General features: G+C 43.0%; 1 long non-coding RNA gene across 1 annotated transcript; it reads right to left on the minus strand.

Annotated features, from left to right (window-relative positions):
- Positions 1–1,210: 1,210 nt before the first annotated feature.
- Positions 1,211–1,972, minus strand: LOC138417796 (uncharacterized). Its single transcript, XR_011248283.1, has 2 exons — positions 1,723–1,972; positions 1,211–1,641 (listed from the first exon to the last, which is right to left on the minus strand). It is a non-coding gene; the product is annotated as an uncharacterized lncRNA (long non-coding RNA).
- Positions 1,973–6,055: the final 4,083 nt, after the last annotated feature.

Here is a 6,055-nt window from a genome sequence, read left to right on the forward strand (position 1 = left end):
ATGGCTCAATTAGGTCTTCCCTCAATTTTCATAAAAGCAAAATATTAGGAATCATCTGAGTTGCAAAAAGATTTAATACTAAATCAACAGACTCTTTCACTTTCTCAAAAAAAAAAACATTTTATCTGGCACCCAAGAGATTTGTGGCCTCTGGAGAAACTCATCATAGTAAGCAGAGAGAGAGAGGCAGGTCTCACCTTTATGGAGAGGTCTTTGCAGAGAGCAAGACCCTCCACCCACCTGGAACCGCTCATTGCCGCTCAGCTCTCGGCAGAGCAACCTTTGGAAAGGATGCACAGGCAGGCTGTGGATTGTCAGGGTTTTTTAATCCATGCACTGATGTAACCTTAGCAAGCATTCACATACCGCCAAGCATGTGAGGACCCAATTGTGAAGGGCCCCCACCACCAGACTGTCTGGGAGCTGATTCCCACTGACTTGGGACCTGAGTCTCCCCAGAGCTGGCAGCCCTGGACAGCGGGGGATTCCCTAACCTCTCCAGCTGATATTCTCCAAACTGGGTTGGGGCTGGGGTTGGGGGGCGTTTGTATGTATTGAAATGTGAGTGATTCTCAGTGGAGATGGAATCCTAGTTGAAAAACATTTAGGAAAAGCTCCCATTTATTTCCCCCTCTTAGAGATTTGCCACTAAATCAGAATATATTTGCCACTAATATCAGAATTTTGAAACCAGTTTGCTCTCCCACCCCAATCTTTTCTCCCAAAGAACACACAGTTATATAGAAAGAGACTTTAAATCATCTGCTCTGATCCTGAGTGCCAGACTGAGTCTCCTATGAGATCTATGTGGTCTGACCTGTTCGTGACAGCTACAGGCCTCTCTAGTTTCCAGGGGACCTGAGATTGGTTGGTTTTCAAGCACTGTTAACCTGCTAGGGCAGTGTTACCCTCTGCCCCAGCCTTCCTGCTGATGTTACCCGTTGTTAGATGGACGTTCTGGTGCAATAGGAAGGTTTCTGTGCTACTGATGTAGGGGCTGCACCCACTGCAGCCATGAACTTGAAGCCTTATGATCAGCTCTCAAACAACCACCAGTGGAGGTCAGTTTGGTGCCTCCCTAGCTGTCTTTCTGGGCCCCATGGCCCATGACGATGTGGGCCTAGTCAAGAAAGGACTATAATTAGATGCAGAGTACAATTAAAATCAAACATATATGAGTGGAATGTGTGTGTAAGAAATAGACTGTGTCTCATCATATGCCTGTCTTTATTACATCCAGAGCCACGTGGATTATGATCATCTGGTTTGAATTGTCCATCTTCTCGTTGCCAAGCACGAAGAGTTCACTACATTATCATGATGAAGATGAGAATACACAGTTCAAGTACCACCGCTGGGGAGAGACGTCCCCGACGCTGTTCACTACACGGGAAAGAGGGCTGGGTCGCCTGACTTGGGTCACATTTGGAACTTCGCAGGCATTTGATCTAAGACACCACCACTGACAACACACAAGGACAAGTCCCTGCTATCCTTTCCTCCAGGAAGACCCCAGGACTTCCAGTTAGAAATCAGTCGATATGCGATGCACCAGTGCTGGACATTTTGGTTAGCACGGAGATCCAGTCAGACTCTCCACTCTGACAGCAGCTCAGAACTCAAACAAATCCGTTGTCCCTGCTGGGAAACAAGGTTGAAGAGTGAGCTGGTAGAGCATCTCTGTTCTTGGAACACAGGAACTGTGAAGCGTTCTGCCTGTACCTTCACTCTGCACACCGTCTTCACTTTACACAGAACAAGACAGCTGATGAGAACCAGAGGCCAACCACATGGATGACTGGTCCAGCCTCAAATGGAACTGGACTGGCCCTTGGGAAGCCTCTGCTCTCACCTGTGAAGCTGCAAAATAACCAATGCATTTTTATAAGCCTCTGCAAACCAAGGAGAAGGCAATGGCACCCTTCTCCAATACTCTTGCCTGGAAAATCCCATGGACGGAGGAGCCTGGAAAGCTGTGGTTCGTGGGGTCGCTGAGGGTCAGACACGACTGAGCGACTGCACTTTCACTTTTCACTTTCATGCATTGGAGAAGGAAATGGCAACCCACTCCAGTGTTCTTGCCTGCAGAATCCCAGGGATAGGGGAGCCTGGTGGGCTGCCGTCTATGGGGTCGCACAGAGTCAGACACGACTGAAGTGACTTAGCAGCGGTAGCAGCTGCAAACCAAGGACAGAACTCACAACAGCTGGAAGAAACGAGATAAGGCATCAAAACTAGTTTTTGATCTAAAACCACTAGAAATTTCCTGGGAAATCATCCTCCCAAACTCCCTTTTATGGGAAGACAAGGGGAGCAGAAATCAAATGGTTTGCCTACAGATGAAGGGCGAGAGCTCTCAGCTCTTCAGGTCATGGGTTCTAGATGTTAAGGTTCAGAGAAACCTGCCAGAGAAGTGCCAGGGAATAAACACCACACAGCAAGTCTGTGAGCAGGATACTCTACATGTTCAGTGAAACCTCCTGAACAAATTCGGCTTAAATATTTTCTTTTTAATGCTGTGGAGGAGGGCTGGTAAGAAGAGCTGTGTGAGGAAAACAAAGTAATGAGATTAAAATTTCTTCCATGTAATGAGATAGGCAAAAATACAACCTCAAATAATAATATGTCTAAGCGTAAGTCTTAAAGAACACAGCTTTCTTTATTAAACAAGAAGTAATTTTAATTACACTAATCTTCCTCCTTTGGTTTCAAATCCTCTTGATCATCGTCTTTTTTAAAAAAATGTATATATAAAATTATTTATTTTAATTGGAGGTTAATGACTTTGCAATATTGTATTGGTTTTGCCATACATCAACATGAATCCGCCACAGGTATACACACTAGAGGAGAACATAGGCAAAGCACTCTCCGACATGCATCACAGCAGGATCCTCTATGACCCACCTCCCAAAATATTGGAAATAAAAGCAAAAATAAACAAATGGGATCTGATCCTCTTCTTAAGATGCTCATTGTCTATGCCCTTCATGTGTCTTATGATAATGATTTTAACTCTTTAAAGCAGCTGGATGATATAAATATGGATCTGTCAAAAGCATACAATAAATATGTCATGTCAAGCTTTCCTACCATTTACCAACTTATTATTTGTTTTTTTTTAAAAAAAATATGGTGCAATTGATGCAAGAACACTGAAAAAACAAGGAGATGATGTTGCTAAATTAGGAACTTCTGGCTTCTCGTCCTTTATAACTCCTCTGAAGGTTGTTAACAAGATTATTCTTTTAATCTAATCCCTTTGCCACTCTGCCATCTTCACTGTAGGTTTATGGATGTTCACAACATCCTTGCTTAACAACTATTCTAGGAAGTGAATTCTGTTCATTCATCTCGAATATTCTGTTCATTCCCATCAGTCAGGGCCCAGGCTATGTCCCACCCTCCCGAGCTAGTCTTCTCTCCCGACCTCACTAGCTCACTACCACGCAACTTCCTCCTAAATTCCTGCCACACTCTCTTTGGTATCACTGAAAATTCAAAACTTACCACCTGACATTGTCGTTCATATATAAATATATTATATATATAATATAAACATATAATATGCAAAATATAGTATGTAAGATATATGTAAAATATAATATGGAGAAATTATACAGAGTCCTTGAAATAAAGAATTCCCCTGGATCGGTCCCAGGCGACCTGGTGTGTTTCTTCTTGTCCTCCACTTGTATGACAGTCACTGAAATTCAACTGTTATTAGAACTGCAAGAAAGAGAGGACCAGGATCTTGCCTCCTGGAGCCCCCATGTCAGTACTTTTACCCGCCTTCCCTGGTCCATGCCCCCTTGAGCTCTCGTTTCTCTCTTTCTCTCTCTTTCATGACCCACTTTTTTATTCTTTTTATAGGTTTTTCTACAATATTTTCTCTTTACCTTTTTTTTGAAGTATGTTTCATCACCTCCATTCTTTACTGTTTAATCTTTCTCAGAAGCACAAGTACACACACACACACACACACACACACACACAAGTTCCCATACAAGCTCTGTGTTTAGGTGCTGTTTGACTGGGATGTCTCTGTGCTTGACTCACATTTTCATATTCCACAATATTACCACGTGCCAGGAGAGGCAACCATTTTCCTTTCTGCTTCTCATTTTGACCCACGTCACACTAAAATGAAGCAAAAGCAAGGGTCCCAGACAGACCATTGAATGCTTTCAGATGCTGGCCTTTCAGAATTACATTTCACGTTTTCCAAAGCATCAGAGCTCTGGGCAGTCATTTGGCGCCTTCTGCAGGACAAAAGAGCCACAGGCTGGGAAAATCAGATCTGATCTAATGAATCTGATTGAATCTGATTTAATTCACGGTGGCCACCACAAACCTAGAACCATTCTGAATAAACCATTTCCTGCTATCAAAATAACTGTACTACCCCCAGCAATCTACTGATCCAATGCAATTTGTATCAAATTACTAATGGAGTTTTCCACAGAACCAGAAAAAAAATTTTTACAGTGTGTATGGAAGTAGAAAAGACACTGAATAGTCAATGCAATCAAGAAAGAAAAGCAGGAGCTGACAATATCAGGCTCCCTGACTTCAGACTACACTACAAGCTACAGTGATCAAAACACTGGTTCAGTTCAGTTCAGTTCAGTCGCTCAGTCGTGTCCGACTCTTGGCGACCCCATGAATCGCAGCACGCCAGGCCTCCCTGTCCATCACCAACTCCTGGAGTTCACCCAAACTCACGTCCATCGAGTCAGTGATGCCATCCAGCCATCTCATCCTCTGTCGTCCCCTTCTCCTCCTGCTCCCAATCCCTCCCAGCATCAGAGTCTTTTCCAATGAGTCAACTCTTCGCATGAGGTGGCCAAAGTACTGGAGTTTCAGCTTTAGCATCATTCCTTCCAAAGAACACCCAGGGCTGATCTCCTTCAGAATGGACTGGTTGGATCTCCTTGCAGTCCAAGGGACTCTCAAGAATCTTCTCCAACACCACAGTTCAAAAGTATCAATTCTTTGGCACTCGGCTTTCTTCACAGTCCAACTCTCACATCCATACATGACCACAGGAAAAACCATAGCCTTGACTAGACAGACCTTTGTTGGCGAAGTAATGTCTCTGCTTTTGAATATACTATCTATGTTGGTCATAACTTTTCTTCCAAGGAGTAAGTGTCTTTTAATTTCATGGCTGCAGTCACCATTTGTAGTGATTTTAGAGCCCCCTCAAATAAAGTCTGACACTGTTTCCACTGTTTCCCCATTTCCCATGAAGTGATGGGACTGCCACAAAAAGAGAAATATATTGCATAGATCAATGGGACAAGATAGGAAGTCCAGAGAGAAACCCATGCACCTGTGGTCAATTAATCTAGGACAAAGGAAGCAGGACTATACAAAGCAGAAAAGACAGCCTCCTCAATGAGCAGTGCTGAGAAAACTGGACAGCTACATGTATAAGAATGAAATCAGAACACTCCCTAAGAGCATCCACAAAAATAAACTCAAAATGGATTAAAGACCTAAACATAAGGACAGACATTATAAAAGTCTTAGAGGCAGAACACTCTGCCACAAATCACAGCAATGTATCTCTTTTGAGCCACCCCTTAGAGTAATGAAACTAAAATCAAAAGTAAGCAAATGGGACCTAATTAAACTTAAAAGCCTTTGCACAGCAGAAGATATCATAAACAAGACAGAAGAAAACCCACAGAATGGGGGACAATATTTGCAAATGAGGCAACTGACAAATTAATCTCCAAAACATTCAAACAGCTCAAAGAGCTCAATACCAAAAACAAACAACCCAATCAAAAAATGAGTGTAAGATCTAAATGGACATTTCTCTAAAGAACACTTACAGATGACCAAAAAGCACAGGAAAGGATGCTCAGAAAGGATGCTGCACATCACTAATTATTAGAGAAGTACCGAAATACTACTATGGGGTATCATTTCACACCAGTCAGAATAGCCAGCATAAAAATTCTACAAACAATAAATGCTGGAGAGGGTGTGGAGAAAGGGGAGCCCTCCTACAGTGTTCATGGGAATGTAACTGGGTACACCCACT

This window comes from Ovis canadensis, chromosome 13 (genome assembly GCF_042477335.2).
Source record: "Ovis canadensis isolate MfBH-ARS-UI-01 breed Bighorn chromosome 13, ARS-UI_OviCan_v2, whole genome shotgun sequence".
NCBI classification, from domain to species: Eukaryota; Metazoa; Chordata; class Mammalia; order Artiodactyla; family Bovidae; genus Ovis; species Ovis canadensis.